Consider the following 18,917-nt stretch of genomic DNA (forward strand, 5'->3'; position numbering starts at 1 on the left):
AGTGTGCCTCATACAAAGTAGTGCAGGAGGTTGGGACTGCTACAATGAATATGTAGCATATGTAGCATATTGTGTTTGAAATGATGATGTAAATTGCAATGCATGTGTTGCAACGTTTTCAGGCCAGGAATGCGCGAAAGAAGCTTTTTATTTCGACCAGAAACTGTGTTTAAATTTAAAATCGGCTGATTTTATGATTTTGGCGGTTGCAAGATGGCGGCGATGACGTAATTTCCGGCTATCGGCAAGCCGACGGCGATGACGTCGTTTCCGGCCTGTGGCAAGATGACGACGGTGACGTCATTTCCTGTCGGAGGCAAGATGGCGGCGACGACGACATTTCCGGTCGGAGGCAAGATGGCGCTGAAGCGGAGTGCACGAAATGTTGCATAATTCTACTGGTAAGTTTGTTTGTTTGCTGCAATTCTGTTTCAGGGTTGTGTTTCAGCAAAAGCTGCCATTGTGTTTCAGCCGTTGCAGCATTGTGTTGCACCACTGTGTTGCTGCCATTGTGTTGCACCACATTGTGTTGCTGCATTGTGTTGCTGCATTGTGTTGCACCACTGTGTTGCTGCATTGTGTTGCAGCACTGTGTTGCACTGTGTTGCACCACTGTGTTGCACCACTGTGTTGCTGCACTGTGTTGCTGCACTGTGTTGCTGCACTGTGTTGCTGCACTGTGTTGCACTGTGTTGCAGCACTGTGTTGCAGCACTGTGTTGCAGCACTGTGTTGCAGCACTGTGTTGCAGCACTGTGTTGCAGCACTGTGTTGCAGCACTGTGTTGCAGCGTTGTGTTGTGTTGTGTTCCTGCGTTGGACTACAACACGATTTGAAGATTCGCTCAAATATTCGGCTGCTTTCTCTATGGTAAGTCTGTGTTTGTTGGACGTTATTTAAAAGCAGCATTTAACCAAAACCGTTTCACCAAAAGACTCTACAGCACGATTTGAATATTCGTTTTGCACAGTATATTTTAGTGGTGTGTGTGAATATATGTGTGTGTGTATTTATGTGTGTGTGTGTGTGTGTGTGTGTGTGTGTGTGTGAATATTTATGTGTGTGTGTGTGTGTGTGAATATGTGTGTGTGTGTGTGTGTGTGAATATTTGTGTGTGTATGTGTGAATATTTGTGTGTGTGAATATTTGTGTGTGTGTGAATATTTGTGTGTGTGTGTGAATATGTGTGTGTGTGAATATGTGTGTGTGTGTGTGAATATTTATATGTGTGTGTGTGTGAATATTTATATGTGTGTATGTGTGTGAAATGAAATGTAGGAAAAGAGAAGCGAGAATTGAAGGGACAACAGCAGCTAAAGTGCTTGGTAAACATTGGCTGTGTAGATATCGTGATTGAAAATATTGGAATTATCGTGTTTGCTCACTGCATTTCATCAACAGTAAGGCATTATTCGTGTTTTTTCTTGATTCCTTTGGTATCTAAAAATTCTCAGAAGTGATGAATCTGGCTGTAAAATTTTCTTCAGATGCGTTTTCATTTTGTACGTAAAAACCCACTTGTGAACCATGGGCGATTTAAAAAAAAAAATACAGCCAGATTTATCACTTCTGAAACTTTTTAGATGCCAAAGGAATCAAGAAAAAACACTAATAATGCTTTAGTGTTGATGAAATGTAGTGAGCAAACGGCCAATGTTCGCTAAGCACTCTGTCTGTTGTCCCTTCAGCTCTCACTTCTATCTACCGTCATTTCTCCTCACTTTTGGAATTCTGAAGTAGGCTAAATGTCTCACATGCTCATCCCGATTTCCATAATTATTTGCAGCGCAAAAATGGACATTTTCGGCGGGTTTTAACGGACCCGCTACGTTCAGATTCAGATTCAACTTTAATTGTCGTTGTCAGTGTACAGTACAGAGACAACGAAATGCGATTAGCATCTCCCTGGAAGATGGAGTTGGAAACAATGGTAACTGCCTACCTGCAGTACATCACGTGTAATCCATTTGGTGTAGCGTAGCAACAGTACGGGTCATGGGTCGTGACCCGACTGCCGTGAAACCTCCCTCTGTGTGTGTGTGTGTGTGTGTGTGTGTGTGTGAATATTTACGTGTGTGTGCGAGTGAATGTGTGTGTGAATATGTGCATGTGTCTATATGTATGTGTGTGTACATGTGTGTGTCTGAATATGTGTGCGAGTGAATATGAGTGTGCGATTATATGTGTGTGTGTGTGCGTGATTATATGTGTGTGTGAATATGAGTGTGTGTGCATATGTGTGTGAGTGCATGTGAATATGTGTGTGTGTGTGTGTGTGAAATAATATGGTATTTCGTAGTTCAGAGCTTATTTGATATGTTTAATAGCTTGATGGCTGTCAGGAAGTAGCTGTTCCTCAATGTAGGTGTTACAGTTTTGAGTTTGCATAAGTCGGACGTGACTCCAGAAGTTGGGCATCAGTCAGTCCACAAGCTGTGAGAGTCAGTCCAAAGGCCATGAGTTAATCCCAAGGCAGTGAGTGAGTCCACAGGTCATGAGTAAATTGCTCACTGCCCCCCTCCTCCACCGACATCCCCCACCTCAAGACACTGCCTTCCGCCTGGCTATAGGATGCACCCCCTACTGAAGATGGATGTCCAATGATTAGGATAGAATGTTTTGAAGTTGTGGACAGAACTCTTCCAGATGTCTTCAGCAACACCAAGCATTTTGGTGCCCCCACTACAGGCCTCAGTGACTGAGCTGCCAGCTGAAAAATCCATTCCGCCCACAAACTCCATACTAGCCCTCTGGAAACCAGTACGTTTGGCCTAACGTACTAGCTCAACAGAAATCTGAAGGGAAATGTCAAAGGTTTCGTGAAGGATGGAACATCGCCCAAGAATGTTGTCATTAATAGCGTGCTTCGTTGAATGAAGACTTCTGAGATATTCTCAGATTTTCCTTCTTAAAATTTGACCGCTGACTTTCTCTATATTAAAATTGTCTCTTTTTATCAACAGGAAATAGTCATCAAGAGGCAGTGAGCAGCAGAACACAACAAGATGCAACAAGACACAACAAGTAAAAACTTAATAAATCTCATCTTTAAAATTTAAATTGTTCTTATATTTTAAGAGTCATTCACATTTTAAACTTTAATAAAACCTTTTTGCACTTTTAATGCTGTGTGTTCTTCATCCCAATAGAACCTAATAGGCAGGAATGGCTGCTCTGTGGGAGAGCCACTAAGAGTGCATGGGGGGGAGGTTGTTTGGAGATGCACTGAATGTGTGAGTGGGAGGGGAATGGCAAGGAGCAGAGTGTGGGTGGGGGGTGTGGGCTGAAGGTAGGTGAGGTGACTGAGTGAACTGCCAGCGTACAAGGCGTGAGTGACTTCACTGCCAGCCCACGAGCCGTGAGTTAGTGAACTGCCAGCCCACCAGCTGTAAGTGACTGAACTGCCAGCCCAATAACCCATTCAGTCCACCCTCTTCATCCTCCTCTCTTACAGTCTCACCTGTTTTGGGCAGAATTTCTGACAGTTTCTCAGCCGCCAGCCTGCCAGGTCCGAGTGATTGTACTGAGCTGCCATCCCTCAGTGACTGAGCTGCCAGCCCTCAGTGACTGTTCTGACAGCCCAAAAACCCCTTCCCACTGGCCAGCAATGTTGGAATTGCTGCAGAGGTGGAATATTGTGTTGGGTGTCCAGCCCTCCAGTGTGAGGCCGGGACCCAACTGGTCCCACTTAGTCTCGTCCTTCCTATAATTAGGCGACCAAAATTGTACACCATACTCCAGAATTGGCCTCACGAATGCCTTGTACAATTTTAACATTACATCCCAACTTCTATACTCAATGCTCTGATTTATAAAGGCTAGCATACCAAAAGCTTTCTTTACCACCCACCCAAGATTCCACCTTCAGGGAACTATGCACAGTTATTCCTAGATCCCTCTGTTCAACTGCATTCCTAAATTCGCTACCATTTACCATGTACGTCCTATTTTGATTTGTCCTGCCAAGATGTAGCACCTCACACTTATCAGCATTAAACACCATCTGCCGTCTTTCAGCCCACTCTTCCAAATGGCCTAAATCTCTCTGTAGACTTTGAAAATCTACTTCATTATCCACAACACCACCTATCTTAATATCATCTGCATACTTACTAATCCAATTTTCCACACCATCATCCAGATCATTGATGTATATGACAAACAACAGTGGACCCAACACAGATCCCTGAGACACCCCACTAGTCACCGGCCTCCAACCTGACAGTTATCCACCATTACTCTCTGGTATCTCCCATTCAGCCACTGTTGAATCCATCTTGCTACTCCACTATTAATACCCAACAATTGAACCTTCTTAACCACCTTCCATGTGGAACCTTGTCAAAGGCCTTATGTACAAAAATTATGTACAAAATTATGTACAAAAATATACAAAAATTCTTAACGGGTTGGACAGGCTAGATGCAGGAGGATTGTTCCCGATGTTAGGGAAGTTCAGGACAAGGGGTCACAGCTTAAGGATAAGGGGGAAATCCTTTAAAACCGAGATGAGAAGAACATTTTTCACACATAGAGTGGTGAATCTCTGGAACTCTCTGCCACAGAGGGTAGTTGAGGCCAGTTCATTGGCTATATTTAAGAGGGAGTTAGATGTGGCCCTTGTGGCTAAGGGGATCAGGGGGTATGGAGAGAAGGCAGGTACGGGATACTGAGTTGGATGATCAGCCATGATCATATTGAATGGCGGTGCAGGCTCGAAGGGCCGAATGGCCTTCTCCTGCACCTAATTTCTATGTGTTTCATGTGTTTCATAACCTCATATACTTGCAACAGGATGTTCCTCAGTTTCCTTTGTTGCAAGGAAAACAAGAAAATCCTCTCCAATTTCTCCCCATGGCTAAAGTCCTCCAGTCTAAGCAACATTCTGCTGAATCTCCAGCAAAACCACATCCTTCCTACAATCTGGTGACGTTTACTGTTCAGCCAAAATGCAACACTGTGCACTTGTGTTCAATACCATCATCCCTTCCAAGCTGGTTATGAAACTCATGGAACTGGGTCTCTGCGCATCCCTCTGCATTTGGATCCTCGACTTCCTCATCCACAGACCACAATCTGTTCGAATTGGCAGAAACACTTCATCCTCAGTGATAATCAGTATGGGAGCACCTCAAGGCTGCGTGCTCAGCCCCCTGCTCTATACTCATGACTGTGTAGCCGGACATAGTGCAAACTCCATTTTCAAGTTCGCTGACGACACCACCGTTGTGGGTTGAATTACAGATGGTGATGAGTCAGAGTATAAAAGTGAGATCGAGGGACTGACCATATGCTGCTGGCACAGCAACCTGGCTCTCAATATCAGCAAAATGAAAGAACTGATTGTGGACTTTGGAAGAGGAAGGTTGACCACCCACAATCCTGTTTACATCAATGGGACTATGGTGGAGAGAGTCAAAAACTTCAAATTCCTGGTCGTGCAGATTTCTGCCAATCTTTCCTGGACCCAGCACACTGATGCAATCATATAGAAAGCACATCAGCGCCTCTACTTCCTGAGAACATTACGGAGATTTCAGTCTTTACCGCTCCTGGACGTTCACGTTGCCGAACCAGGCCACAATACACCAGTCAGTATGCTCTCTACTGTGCTCCTGTAGAAGTTCAAGAGAATCCTCTTTGACATGTTTGTTCTTTTATTTCTGAGTTTTTGTTATATTATTTATTATGATTCCATATTCTGTTGAGCTGCAGCACATAAGAATTTCATTGTTTTATCTGGGTCACATGACAATAAAACACTCTTGACTTGATTAAGTTCCATTTGCCATTACTTGGGCCTCTGTCACAGCTGATTTAGACCCAGCGTCAATCTTAGATAACTTTATTCACTGTCCACGATACCGCTAATTTGTCATCCGTTATTGCGGGATTAACCTGCATTAAGCAGGATGACAAATTAGGCACGTAAGGCTGCTGGCCCTGACCGCATCCCCGAGCGCGTCCTCAGGGCCTGTGCTGCGTAGCTGACAGACGTCTGGACTGACATCTTCAACCTGTCACTTGCCCAAGCAGTTGGCCCCATGTGCCTTAAAACCACCTCCATCGTGCCGGTGCCAAAACACTCCACTGCGGCAAGCCTCAACGACTTCCGCCCAGTTGCACTTACTCCCATCATCACCAAGTGCTTCGAGAGGCTGGTCCTGGCACATCTCAAAGGCTGCCTACCCCCCCACATTGGATCCCTATCAGTTTGCCTACCGCAAGAACAGGAGTACGGAGGATGCCATCTCAACGGCACTTCACTCCGCCCTCTCCCACCTCGACAACAGAGACACTTACGTAGGAATGCTGTTCATCGATTCAAGCATTCAACACCATTACACCCTCTAAACTGATCACCAAACTCGGCGACCTGGGCATCGACCCCTCCCTCTGCAACTGGATATTGGACTTTCTAACCAACAGACACCAGTCTCTTAGGTTAGACAAGCACACCTCCTCAACCCTCACCCTGAACACCGGCGTTCCACAGGGCTGTGTGCTGAGCCCCCCCTGGACACTCCTTCCACCAGGAAAAAAAATAATTGCACTACTATGACTGTATGCACGTAAATATTTTTATTTATTGCTTATATACTATGTCGCTCTTCTAGGGAGATGCTAACTGCATTTCGTTGTCTCTGTACTGTACACTGCACAATGACAATAAAGTTTGAATCTGAATCTGAATCCGTTAACTTGCTAACCATGACAATTGTAGAATCATCCAAATGATGGACATAGATGATAAACAACAGTGGATCCAGGTGCAATAATAATTAGGATGAATAAGTAGGAGGAAGGAGTACAGGGGGATGAGGAAAATTCTTTATTACAACTTTTTTTTGGTTTTTTTGGCGTGCCTCAATGTTAGTTAGGTGTCTCTTGGTGGATCTTGTGTCTTGACAGGGAGGAACCGTTTTTGGTCGCCTCCTCGACTTCCTTACCTGGTAGTGATTCCCACTCACTCTGCTGTCAACGATTTACCACCATTGCCCCTCAGACTCACTTTGCACGGAATCACCGCTCACTTTCTCAATAAATTTCCCTTTTATTTTATCTCACCAGAATGTTTACTCTTTACACGATTCTGACTGGCTGCATCTCTCGCCTCTTACTTTGTTCTTTATCTCTTTCATTAATTTTTCGCTGATCTTTTTCATTGCTACTGCCTTGGAAACAAGATTTTATTTTGTTCAAGTTTCCGTCTTGAGAAAACAGTTTCTATTTTGCTTCCCCAGTTGCAGATTTTACACCAAAATGTCTCCATGAAGCCAGGAAACAATGTGAGAGTCATGTGTTTTAACTTCTCCAGTGACTTTACCACCATCCGGCCTGCACTGCTAGGCAGCAAACTGACGATGATATGGGTGGATGCTCCATTAGTGTCCTTGCTCACCAACTACCTGACTGGATGACCACAATGTCAGGCTACAGAATTGTGTCTCGGACATGATAGTGAGCAACACGAGGGGCTCACAGGGGACAGTCCTCTCTCCCTTCCTGTTCAACATCTACACCACGGACTTCAGATATAACTCGGACTCTACAATTGTGGGCAGCATTAGTGAGAAGAGGGATGCTGAATACAGAGGTGTTTTCAACAACTTGGTTGGGTGGTGTGGATTGAATCACCCGAGTTTGTAGCAAACGGTGGTAGCCAGTGACAACTTCTTCACTGTTGTGTGTTGGGGCAGCAGGGCGAAGGCCGCAGACACCAACAGGATTAACAAACTCATCAGGAAGGCTAGCTCCGACCTGGGGGCAGAGTTGGATTCATAAGAGGTCGTCTTGGAGGGGAGGATGCTGCAAACAAATGTAGGTCCCTTGCAGTCAGAAACAGGTGAATTGATCATGGGGAACAAGGACCTGACAGACCAACTACTTTGGTTCTGTCTTCAATAAGGAAGACATAAATAATCTGCCGGAAATACCATGGGTCAAATGAGATGGAGGAACTGAGTGAAATCCAGGTCAGCTGGGAAGTGGTGTTAGGTAAATTGAATGGATTAAAGGCTGATAAATCCCCAGGGCCAGATAGGCTGCATCCCAGAGAATTTAAGGAAGTAGCCCCAGAAATAATGGATGCTCTAGTGATAATTTTTCAAAACTCTTTAGATTCTGGAGTAGTTCCAGAGGATTGGAGGGTAGCTAAAGTAACTCCACTTTTTAAAAAGGGAGCGAGTGTGAAAACGGGGAATTACAGACCAGTTAGTCTAACACCGGTAGTGGGGAAACTAGCAGTTATTAAAGATGGGATAGCAGCACATTTGGAAAGTGGTGAAATCATTGGACAAAGTCAGCATGGATTTACGAAAGGTACATCATGTCTGACGAAACTTATAGAATTTTTCGAGGATGTAACTAGTAGAGTGGAGAAGGGAGAATCAGTGGATGTGTTATATCTGGACTTTCAGAACGCTTTCGACAAGGTCCCATATAAGAGATTAGTATACAAACTTAAAGCACACGCTATTGGGGGTTCAGTATTGATGTGGATAGAGAACTGGCTGGCAGACAGGAAGCAACGCGTAGGAGTAAACAGGTCCTTTTCAGAATGGCAGGCAGTGACTAGTGGGGTACTGCAAGGCTCAGTGCTGGGACCCCAGCTATTTACAATATATGTTAATGATTTGGGCGAGGGAATTGAATGCAACATCTCCAAGTTTGCGGATGACACGAAGCTGGGGGGCAGTGTTAGCGGTGAGGAGGATGCTAGGAGGCTGCAAGATGACTTGGATAGGCTGGGTGAGTGGGAAAATGTGTGGCAGATGCAGTATAATGTGGATAAATGTGAGGTTATCCACTTTGGTGGCTAAAACAGGAAAGTAGATTATTATCTGAATGGTGGCTGATTAGGAAAAGGAGAGATGCAACGAGACCTGGGTGTCATGGTACACCAGTCATTGAAAGTAGGCATGCAGGTGCAGCAGGCAGTGAAGAAAGCGAATGGTATGTTAGCATTCATAGCAAAAGGATTTGAGTATAGGAGCAGGGAGGTTCTACTGCCGTTGCACAGGGTCTTGGTGAGACCACACCTGGAGTATTGCGTACAGTTTTGTTCTCCAAATCTGACGAAAGACATTCTTGCCATAGAGGCAGTACAGAGAAGGTTCACCAGACTTTCCTGGGAAGAAATACTGGAGAGACTCGGCTTGTACTCGCTAGAATTTAGAAGATTGAGGGGGAATCTTATAGAAACTTACAAAATTCTTAAGGGGTTGGACAGGCTTGATGCAGGAAAATTGTTCTTCCTGTATCTTATAGAAACTTACAAAATTCTTACGTCTTATAGAAACGTACAAATTTCTTAATGGGTTGGACAGGCTAGATGCAGGAAGATTGTTCACGATGTTGGGGAAGTCCAGAACAAGGGGTCACAGTTTAAGGATAAGGGGGAAATCTTTTAGTACCGAGATGAGAAAAAAAAATTTCACACAGAAGAGTGGTGAATCTCTGGAATGCTCTGCCACAGAAGGTAGCTGAGGCCAGTTCATTGGCTATATTTAAGAGGGAGTTAGATGTGGCCATTGTGGCTAAAGGGATCAGGCGGTATGGAGCGAAGGCAGGTACAGGATACTGAGTTGGATGATCAGCCATTTTCTATGTTTCTATGTATGACCGGGCTAAACCTCACTCGGACTGGGCATACGTTTGGCTTCAAGCTGAGTTCAAAGCCGTTTCCTTGTCAGTGAGACAGTAACACTGACAAAATCCTCACCTCAGAGCCCATGCATCAACTGAGTAATATTGCCAAATCATCCGCGTTAAAAGCTGCGGAACACTGTGGGGTGGGCGATTTCGGCAGAGGGAACTGGCTCCGAGGAAGAACCGGAAGGAGACAAATTAATTTGACAGCGGTAATATCACTGACTGACTTTTAGCACGGAATGTCTGTCTGAAAGTTCGGCCGGAGCGCTAAATTTCGGGTCGTTTGTGGGCAAAATGTTTGAAAAATGTTTTCAGGAATCTGGGGCGTGGAGCTGGAATATGAGAGGAAGCTGTCTGTCACCTTGTCTCCTCCTCTCCCCGCCTCTCACTCTCTGTCTTTCCCCCGGGCAGGTCGGGGCGCTGTGTATAAAAAGAGATAGCACCAGTTAGATTATCACCAAAGTGTACAAGTGTACACAACCAGCCCCTGTTCGCTCTGCGCCCCCTTTTCTCATGCGCTCCAGGTTCAAGGACAACAAACGCCTTTATTACGCACTTTCCATGCGCACACCTCAGTCGCTGATCAGTCCTTCCACAGACACTGAGTTACAGCATCTCAATAATGATGAGGCCGGTTGGAGGGACAAAGGCGGCGACCACATACTCCAACTCCAAGTAACGACCCACACAGCGCTGACGCTGCTAACGGAAATCCTAATGGCTCTGCTCACGCATGGTCTCACTGAAAGTGTTGTGTTGATATTTAGACACCGCATTGATGCAACTGGTTCGATATTTCATTCGCAGGCGATAGTTCTCATTCTGTTCAATTTTATCAAATTAGCCGTCCGAACCTGGTATAATAGTAAGATTAAACGAGAACTTACCAGTTTTAAGTTTGATCTTTATTTTATGAGGAGGAACGTTGAGGGAATACGTGAAGAACCCCGCTAGGACGCATGCGTGTCATTCTTCAAAGCAGCGGTGTGAAATCACAGATAACTGTAATGACTAAACATAGTAAGATTAGACAACAGATACCAGTTCAGACTATGATCAAGGGTGGGAGCGGAGGGCACGTATTCCCTCAACGTTCCTCCTCATAAAATAAAGATCAAACTTCAAACTGGTAAGTTCTCGTTTAATCTTACTATTTTACTTCGGAGTCACGTGAGTGAATACGTGAAGATTTTAAAGCTCTGTGATTTCATGCCGTGGAACGAGTCCATGCATCACATCTGCCTTGATTTTTGGGGAGAATAGAGTTAACATCATTAGACATCAATACAATATTGAAATCCAAGTAAAAATATTAACACCAATTATTGCCCCTATTTATGGGTATATTATATTACAAAACTTAAATTTGTTTCTGCAAATGTTCCAGGTTCAATGACTGGTTTGTTATAAAGTCGTTGGAAAGTTCTTCCGTTGGCCATCCTGCTGTCTTGAGGGTTTGGTCCATTCGTACGTCCAACTTCATAGCTGCCAATGTAGCTGCAGCCCTGGTGGAGTGAGATTTGAAATGCTAGTGTCCACTCCAGCCTATTTAGGACTAGTTTTAGCCATCTAGAGATGGTTTGAATGGCTGTTAGTAGCTGATTAAAGTGACATATCTTCCCTCTGATGATCTTAGTATACTTCATGTATGATAGTAAGTTAGTTATAATACAGAGACAACCATCTGTAGGGTAGGCTCTAATTCTGTTTTAGGCGTGTTGACCCCTGTCTGTTCTGTATGACTATTACACTGATGTAAACCTTAAATTCCAGATGAATTAATCATGTTGTCCAACCTTATTTTCTGTAGTGACTGGACCCTTTGTGGTGTGACCAGGACCATCTGCATGACTGTTTTCATAGTCAGTTTCCGTATGAACAGAGCTGTAGCTGGAGACCAGTTTCTTAACATGGTCAGTACAATGCTCACATCCCATATTTGGGAGTACCTGGTTCTTGGGGACTAATTTTAAAAATGCCCCTCATGAGTTTGTTTACCAGGGTTTGTCCCAACAGAATACCGCTCTGTACCTTCGACAGGTATGTTGACAGAGCACTTCTGGCGCAGTTGATGGCACTATGACTGAGCCTCTCATCGTAATGGAGGCTTGCCAGGAATTACAGAACAGACAGGATGTTCATAGATCTGTGGTGATGATTATTGTTACTAGATGATACCAAGTACTGATGTTTGGGTGGACTGTCCGTCAGTCCCAGGTGTAGAAGAGGTGCTTACCACTCTAAATAAATAGGTTAATATATAATAGTGACATGGGTAACTCCCCTTGTTGTGGGAAGACCCAGTAAGTTAGATCTATGATGGATGGTGATGTATGGTTCTGACCCATGTTGATATCACCAGTATCCATGGTTGCGTAGGGTAATCAGGTATTATCAAAATTGGAGATGTGGAGTCTATAGTTTCTTCCTAAATACCCGACTGATGAGGCAAAGGGTGGGATGCATAAATGATCAGCGAAGATACATCTGAACCACTGCCCCAGGTTCTGGCTCCCAAGAACATAATTTGATAACTGGTAAGAGCATGGATGTGAATAGGTCGTTATCTGGTGTTCCATACCAGCTGTTCCAGCAATACATATTTTATCCAACATCCATACAGAATTTCTAGACTTAGCGTGACCTGTTGTCTGCCACTAAATTCAGTTTCCCTGGAAGTTGGAAGCTGATATCCAATCTCTTTCTGGATACGCTATTAATCCAGATTAATAGAGACAGTAACTCTAAGACTATTGCCTCCATCACAGTGAGGAGGTGTTTGGTGAATGTGGTGGATGTTACTTTGTGTTTATTGTGTGTTGATATTATTACATGTATGGCTGCAGGCAACAACATTTCGTTCAGACCGAAAGGTCTGATTGACAATAAAGGATTCTATTCAATTCAATTCACAAATAGTGTTGGCCAGATAGTCACATGGTGTCGATATGTTTCTACCCATATGGTTGACATATGCTAACCCGGTGGTGTTGTCAATTTGTAGACTAACATACTGGTGATATAACCCAAAACAATATGACTTAAAGCCATGACTAGCTCTTACTTCCCCAGGTATATATGCCCAACGTTAGTAGTGATGCCTCCTGGGCATTCCATCTCCCCCACAGCTGGAGATGGAATTAGTAGCATCCCAATCCAAGGCCCATCAGTATGTGGTTCCATAGACGGGTACTGTGTTTGGTTAGGAACAATGCCTAATGTATGTTCCACCATGTTTGTACCATAGTGGCCTCTGTTGGTTGCTTCATTAGTCTGTCAGAATGACCCCGACATAATTTCTTGAGTGACGCGTGTTACGCTCTGTACTATGATTATGTAAAGGTCCGATATCATGTGGCTGTCACACAGCCCCTAATGCCAATTATTCTACTATCAGTCTGATGGATGGTTTAGTTCCCTGCAAGCCTCCATAAAGGCTGTACCCTTTCTTACGGCAAAGTCACTGCCATGTGAAGTGTGTTAACGGTGGACCGCAGACGATCTGTTTAAATACATCTGTGGGCACCTCCAATGAGTACTATATAGCAAGCATATTTTAATACCATGCTTGCCATGTAGTTCCCTAGGATCAATACCTTAGTTGCACCAAAGGTTCCCATCTGTAATGAATATAAAGTACGAAGTATTCAAATTAGTCAATCTAAGATGAAGTGGCAACCACCTCTAAACTATGATAAGGATATTTAGGACACAAATTCTTGGGATACGTGTTGGATGTCCTCCACATTTTAATATTGGAGGTTGGGAGGTTCCAGGTTAGCATATAAGGCCAGTGCATCCTGGTGATCTAGTGTCATGTCTCTGTTTATAGTGCGACCGATCCCGTCCCGCTGTTGGGACTTAGAACTTTATTTCGTTTCAAGTCCCTGCCCTACCATGTTTTGGTTGATACTGGGAACATTCAGGTTCTGCAGTTCCGTGATGGTAAGTGTTTTCCCATAGGTTTTCTGCACCCTAAGTGTACTAGGGGTATGTTCTGCTCTCCTGTTCAAGTGCAGCCCAAAATTGACCCCCTATACTCCCCTCTGATGAGAGAGAACACTGTGCAGACCTACAAGAGGTACTGCTGTAGGACTACTAGCTGCCCTTCTGTGACTAGTCTCCATCTCATGGAACTGCCACTTACCTGCTCTAACAGCCGCTCCAGCTGGTCCCGACGCTCTCGGGCACCCAACCGGCTCCAATGCACATGATCACTGGCCATTGCGGCTGCTCCTGAAGCCGTTACTGCTGAGGCTGCTCCTGCTCCAGTTCCTGCAGCCACTCCATCCAGCTCAAATGCTCATGGGCACTGGCCGTAACGGCTGCTCCTGAAGCTGCTCCTGTTCCAGCTCCTGCAGTCAGCCCAGGATTGACTCTCGGTGTTCCCCTCTGAAGAGTGAGAAACTCTGTGCCGCTCCACAAGGAGTACTGCTGTGGGGCTTATTAGTTTCCCACTGTGGCTTTGCCACTTTGGAGTATTTCCACTGTGCAGCCCCACAAGGGGTACTGCTCCTGCAGCCGGTCCAACCGGCTCCAATGCTCTTGAGCACTGGCCGCTCCCGGCTGCTCTTTATCCTGCATGTTGCAGCCGCTACAACCGACCCCGGTGCTCACGGGCACTGGCCGCTCGTGGCAGCTTAATTTCTCCTGCAGCCGCTCAAACCGACCCCCAACACATGGGCACTGGTCGCTCGCGGCTGCTTAGTATCTCCTTCAGCTGCTCAAACCGACCCCCATGCACACGGGCACTGGTCGCTCGCGGCTGCTTCTCTCCCAACCGGCCGGGCTGGCGCGGGAGCGAAGTCGGGCACAGCTGTTCCCATTATGGGAGATCAGCGTGCCGTTTGCTGCTGCTGCCGGCTGCCCGTAATTCTGCGGTTCTCCCCCGCCAGCGTTCCCGCAGCCTTCGTGGATCCGGTCCTTGTCTCCACCTAAAAGGTAAGTGGAAGGAACGCAGAGTCTCTTACCTGCTGTACCCGGCTTTCAAATTTTGCCGCTAAGGGGAACGTTGTTCCCCCTGCTGTGACTCGTTGCAATGCGTGTAGCGATATGGCACGCATGCGTCCTAGCGGGGTTCTTCACGTAGTCACTCACGTGACTCCGAAGTAAAATCTAGATGCGATCCTGCCCACCTCATTGAAACAGAAACTTCACCCTCGCTTTTCTCGTTAGTTTGTCTCAATCTTCACACACTTCTCTCAGTGATCCATCCCTTCAGATTGAATTAATGTAAACAAGATGTTTGTGTGTTTGTTGCTTCTGCTGTTTTAGTTGTGAAGTGACTGACTTTTATTGACTGCAGTCTGTTGTTTTGAACGAGTGAGTCCTGGTTTCTATTCGAGAAACACTGTAAGGGCACAGACCTGCACAAACCATGTCAGAACTGCATGGAGACTGCCCAGTACAGCTCCAGCACTGACAGCAGGGAGATGGACAAAGGGAAACTCAGTCCAAGACCAAGCTCAGGGAGGTACACAAAAAAGCTGGAGAAACTCAGCGGGTGCAGCAGCATCTATGGAGCGAAGGAAATAGGCAACGTTTCGGGCCGAAACCCCTCTTCAGACTGATCGGGGGCGGGGACAAGAAAGGAAAAAGGAGGAGGAGCCCGAAGGCTGGGGGATGGGAGGAGACAGCAGGGGGACTGAGGAAGGGGAGGAGACAGCAAGGACTAACAAAATTGGGAGAATTCGATGTTCATGCCCCCAGGATGCAGACTCCCCAAACGGAATATGAGGTGCTGTTCCTCCAATTTCCGGTGCTGCTCGCTGTGGCCATGGAGGAGACCCAGGACAGAGAGGTCGGAGACGGAGTGGGAGGGGGAGTTGAAGTGCTGAGCCACTGGGAGGTCAGCTTGGTTATAGCGGACCGAGCGGAGGTGTTCAGCAAAACGATCACCCAACCTCCGCTTGGTCTCGCCGATATAGATCTGCTGACATCTAGAGCAGCGGATGCAATAGATGAGGTTGGAGGAGATGCAGGTAAACCTCTGTCACACCTGGACCAATTGCTTGGGTCCTTGAACGGAGTCGAGGGGGGAGGTAAAGGGACAAGTGTTGCATCTCTTGCGGTTGCAAGGGAAAGTGCCCGGGGAGGGGGTGGTACGAGAGGGAAGGGAAGAATTGACAAGGGAGTTATGGAGGGAGCGGTCTTTGCGGAAGGCAGATATGGGGGAGATGGGAAGATGTGGCGAGTGGTGGGGTCACGTTGGAGGTGGCGAAACTGACGGAGGATTACCTTTTGTATGTGACGGCTGGTGGGGTGAAAGGTGAGGACTAGGGGGACTCTGCCCTTGTTGCGAGTGGGGGGATGGGGAGAGAGAACAGTGTTGCGGGGTATGGAAGAGACCCTGGTGCGAGCCTCATTTATGGTGGAGGAGGGGAACCCCCGTTCCCTGAATAATGAGGACATTTCAGATGTCCTGGTGCGGAACGCCTCATCCGTGGAGCAGATGCAGTAGTAGACGGAGTCCTTACAGGAAGCAGGGTGGGAAGAAGTGTAGTCCAGATAGCCATGGGAGTCAGTGGGTTTATAGTGGATGTCGGTCAGAAGTCTATCACCGGCAATGGAGATAGTGAGGTCAAGGAATGGTAGGGAAGTGTCGGAAATGGTCCAGGTGTATTTGAGTGCCGGATGGAAGTTAGCAGTGAAGTGGATGAAGTCAGTCAGTTGTGTGCGGGTGCAGGAGGTGGCACCAAAGCAGTCGTCGATGTAGTCCTCCACCAGAGAAGCAAACTATCACCCTTGGTTAAATCCCTCCCTACCTATGTTCAAGACACCTCAGACACTCTCCGTCGTCTCCGCGCATTCCATTCTCTAGGCCCTCACCCCCTCATCTTCACCATGGACGTCCAGTCACTCTACACCTCCATCCCCCACCACGATGGTCTCAAAGCCCTCCGGTTTTTCCTCGACCAGAGAAGCAACCTATACCCAGCCACTGACACTCTCCTCCGCCTAGCAGAGCTGGTCCTTACCCTCAATAACTTCACGTTCGACTCCTCCCATTTCCTCCAAATACAAGGCGTAGCTATGGGCACACGCATGGGCCCCAGTTATGCCTGCCTATTTGTCGGTTACGTCGAGAAATCCTTGTTCAATACATACCAGGGCCCCATCCCCGACCTCTACCTCCGCTACATCGACGACTGCTTTGGTGCCACCTCCTGCACCCGCACACAACTGACTGACTTCATCCACTTCACCACTAACTTCCATCCGGCATTCAAATACACCTAGACCATTTCCGACACTTCCCTACCATTCCTTGACCTCACTATCTCCATTGCCGGTGATAGACTTCTGACCGACATCCACTATAAACCCACTGACTCCCATGGCTATCTGGACTACACTTCTTCCCACCCTGCTTCCTGTAAGGACTCCATCCCCTACTCCCAATTCCTCCGTCTACGCCGCATCTGCTCCACGGATGAGGCGTTCCACACCAGGACATCTGAAATGTCCTCATTATTCAGGGAACGGGGGTTCCCCTCCTCCACCATAAATGAGCCTCGCACCAGGGTCTCTTCCATACCCCGCAACACTGCTCTCTCCCCATCCCCCCACTTGCAACAAGGGCAGAGTCCCCCTAGTCCTCACCTTTCACCCCACCAGCCGTCACATACAAAATGTAATCCTCCGTCAGTTTCGCCACCTCCAACGTGACCCCACCACTCGCCACATCTTCCCATCTCCCCCCATATCTGCCTTCCACAAAGACCGCTCCCTTCGTAACTCCCTTGTCAATTCTTCCCTTCCCTCTTGTACCACCCCCTCCCCGGGCACTTTCCCTTGCAACCGCAAGAGATGCAACACTTGTCCCTTTACCTCCCCCCTCGACTCCGTTCAAGGACCCAAGCAATCGTTCCAGGTGCGACAGAGGTTTACCTGCATCTCCTCCAACCTCATCTATTGCATCCGCTGCTCTAGATGTCAGCAGATCTATATCGGTGAGACCAAGCGGAGGTTGGGCGATCGTTTCGCCGAACACCTCCGCTCGGTCCGCAATAACCAAGCTGACCTCCCTGTGCCTCAGCACTTCAACTCCCCCTCCCACTCCGTCTCCGACCTCTCTGTCCTGGGTCTCCTCCATGGCCACAGCGAGCAGCACCGCAAGTTGGAGGAACAGCACCTCATATTCCGTTTGGGGAGTCTGCATCCTGGGGGCATGAACATCGAATTCTCCCAATTTTGTTAGTCCTTGCAGTCTCCTCCCCTTCCTCAGTCCCCCTGCTGTCTTCTCCCATCCCCCAGCCTTCGGGCTCCTCCTCCTTTTTCCTTTCTTGTCCCCGCCCCTTGAAGAAGTTCTCCTCTTCTCTCCGGAGACAGTTTCACAACCTCCTCTCTAACTGTCCCCCATTTGTGATTCCCCCCTGCCCTCCAACTCTATGACCACATTCTTACCCAGACTCGATACCACAGCCACATCTGCTTCCTCGGGGCATGCCTTCGCCTCCATCTCATACCTCATGGCTTCCAGCTCCTGTTCCCTACCTCCCAGTTCGGAACCCAACCGGACCATCGGTACCGACTGGCCATCCACCAGCACACCCAGCAATTCTCCAACCGGGCACTGAGATCCACCCTGGCCGCGTTGCGCCAGCACCAGCAGGGCCTCGCATTGACACTCCCTGAACTTCAGGCCTCATTAACCCAGACCTGGATCTTATCCACTGGAAGATCCACCTCTTCAATCAACAATTCCTGGCCCATCTGAACTCCACCAAGGACCTCAAATTATCCCGCCTCCAGGCCGCTCCCGACACCCCACAACATCCGCAGACTCCGGGCCCCGACTGCAGCCTGCATCGCCTGCCCGAGTCCCGCGACGCCATCTTGGCCACGAGGAGCGCTTTCAATACTCACCAGGACGCCGCCTTCACCGACATCCACGTTGATGCTGCCGCCGACCCTCACCTGCCTACCGATGTCGCCCAGCCTCGCAGCTTCGGTAATTCGGACTTTCTTCCCCTCGCCGATTCCTCCGACCCTCGCCGCCCTCTGGGACAACCTAGCCTCATCGCTGCACCGGGCCTACCCAACGTCGCCGTCGCACTGGGCCCCCCCAATAACGCCGCTGGACCGGACCTACCGGGCATCTCCGCCGGACCGGGGCTCTCCCAGCATGGCCGCCACACCGCACCCGACCCATCTCTTCGCCTTCCCGGGCTGGCCGAACCGCGCCGCCCCGCCGACCATCCGCCCACCGGGCCTCCCTCCCTCCCACACATCGCCTGCAGGCCCCGACTCAACCGCCCATCG

At 47.7% G+C, this 18,917-nt stretch overlaps 1 long non-coding RNA gene across 1 annotated transcript; it reads left to right on the plus strand.

Moving 5' to 3' along the window:
- The first annotated feature begins 794 nt into the window (after positions 1 to 794).
- On the plus strand, positions 795 to 3,123 carry LOC129715454 (uncharacterized). Its single transcript, XR_008726502.1, has 2 exons — positions 795 to 869; positions 2,963 to 3,123. It is a non-coding gene; the product is annotated as an uncharacterized LOC129715454 (long non-coding RNA).
- Positions 3,124 to 18,917: the final 15,794 nt, after the last annotated feature.

Source organism: Leucoraja erinacea, unplaced genomic scaffold (genome assembly GCF_028641065.1).
Source record: "Leucoraja erinacea ecotype New England unplaced genomic scaffold, Leri_hhj_1 Leri_1181S, whole genome shotgun sequence".
Classification (NCBI taxonomy): Eukaryota; Metazoa; Chordata; class Chondrichthyes; order Rajiformes; family Rajidae; genus Leucoraja; species Leucoraja erinaceus.